This window comes from Solanum stenotomum, chromosome 7 (assembly GCF_019186545.1).
Source record: "Solanum stenotomum isolate F172 chromosome 7, ASM1918654v1, whole genome shotgun sequence".
Taxonomy (NCBI): Eukaryota; Viridiplantae; Streptophyta; class Magnoliopsida; order Solanales; family Solanaceae; genus Solanum; species Solanum stenotomum.
In genome coordinates this window covers 35,011,541-35,013,804 of record NC_064288.1, presented here as the reverse complement: position 1 = coordinate 35,013,804, position 2,264 = coordinate 35,011,541, and the positions used below count along the sequence as shown (strand labels likewise).

General features: G+C 33.9%; 1 pseudogene; it reads left to right on the top strand.

Annotated features, from left to right (window-relative positions):
• Nucleotides 1–453: 453 nt before the first annotated feature.
• On the top strand, nucleotides 454–1,671 carry LOC125869846 (F-box protein CPR1-like; annotated as a pseudogene).
• The last annotated feature ends 593 nt before the right edge of the window (nucleotides 1,672–2,264 follow it).

The following is a 2,264-nucleotide window of genomic DNA, read 5'->3' as shown; positions in this document are numbered from 1 at the left end:
GAAGAATAATTTTAATATATCACCCTTTGAATATAATAAATACAACATCTTGAAAAATGTAATAAAGAAATAACTATAATTAATGATAAAGGTAAATTAGGAATTAGTGTAAAATTATCTATTGATTTCATAAAGTGGACAAGTATTATTGGGCATCCTAAAATAGTATAGTGAACAACAATTGTTGTGCACAGGAAGTAAATAAAAATTGAATAAGTAAAAGTAATTGGAGAGGGTATAAAGTTAGAATAATTATTTTTGAAAATGGAAAAAAGTCCAAAATACCACTATATTGACAATTGATAGAATATCATCATTACTAGTTTATCCTCTTTTGTGAGAGAAACGGTCCATAGTACAATTTGGGGAAAATTCACTGAACAAATATTGAGAATCTTCCATAACTACGGAGAAAAACAATCGTTCAATTTCTCAAATTTCTGCTATGCAATAATGGAATCGGAAGAAGATGAAAGTACTCATCAAAACCCAAAACAGGGCAAACCCATTAACCATTCTCAATTTCCATCAACTTCAATGCAAGATTCAACCTTTACAATCCCTATTTTGGCTTAACAACTCATCACTGAAATCCTCAAAAGGCTTCTAGTGAAATCCCTCTTGCATTTCAGGTGTGTTTCGAAGTCTTGACTCGGTATAATCTCTAGCTCTGATTTTATCATTACCCATCTTAGTTTACAACAAGGAATAAAAACACCATAGGATTATGTTGAGTTTTGTTCAACCTGAATACAATCTTAAGGACTGTTCTCTTGGTTCTTTGTTATTTGGGTCTTTACTGTGGCATTTGATTTGGATGATCCTATGAAAAATCACCATAAATTTGTTTGGATCGTGGGTTTTGTTAATGGATTGATTTGTGTTGCTATTGAGGATAATGATTTTTTTTAAATGGAACCCGTCCATTAGGAAGTTCAAGAGATTGCCGAATTCTAGGATGACATTGAGGTATGGTTTTGATAGGACAAGGTTCATGATGATTATAAGGTAGTGGATATTTTTTGTATTTTTGGTGTTGGTGGTTTGTAGATGTTGAGGTAAAGATATATGGTCTAAAAAGTGATTCTTGGAGAAATATTGATGATTAACAGCGTGAGGTGTAGGTGAATGATTCCGGTAAGTTTGTGAAGGGCAAACTTCATTGGGCTACTACTGCTCATCTTCGTGAATATAATGGATAGGATATCATTTCTATTGATTTGAAGGATGAGAAATGGGGAAAGATAGAGCACCCCTGCTATGAAAAAGGAATTTTTGATTTTGTGTTGGGGGAGTGTTGAAAGATAATTTTTCTGTGCTTTGTAATTATCACAAAACTCGGGAAGACGTGTGGGTCATGAAGAATTACAGGGTTAAAGATTCTTGGAAAAAAATGTATACCATAAGTTGTCCTAATGACCCTTGGAAGTATATGTTCTCTCCACCCCTTTGCATGTCAATAAAGGTGAAATTTTGCTTGTGTTTGGATCAATTTTCGTGATATACATACCAAGTGATGATTCGATCAGATATCCGGAGGTGACTAACTTTGATGCTTGTCTTGAGGTGGAATTCTACATTGAAAGCCTAATTTCTCCCGTTTTACAAAATGAGCCAATGAAGTTTGCTGAAGCTCACATGAATGACAATCCCATGACTTGCGACATGTAAGAGCTCTGCTTAATGCATTTTTCAACATGTGTTGTTCTATTTGTTTCTTTTGTCAACTATACGCAATATCTTTACACTAAATATTCTCCGATAGCTTTTTTTTTCTGTCTGCACAGTTCAATGAAATCACTTGTCGCAAGAACAATTATTTGGTTATAGTTTTAAGTGTCTACCACTAAATAAATTGAACACAATGTTGTTTCACTTCTTGAAGTGATTTAAGGGCTTCTTTTGCATCTAAAAAAGGCAAACTAAACATCATCACCATTAGTGACACGGAAATCACGGCAGGGGATCTATGTAACCCTTGATAAGGGTAATTCTTTTGATCCAGGGACTTCTTTTACTAGTCTTCTTAGCTGAAACTTAATAGTGGGAAGAAAAAAAAGGAAGTGTGGGAATTATGGAATAGGAGCTAAAGTAAATCATACTATCCAGTTTTGGTTTTCCTCCCTGATGTGTATAGCTTGCTGTTAATTTTCTTTGTCTTCTTATTCTGTTACATATTTGGCCAATCACTGGCTGAATCTTCTTTCCATTTTCTAAATAACTTGATTCGTACAAAAGTGAGTAGGAAGGAGAAAGCAGTTGAG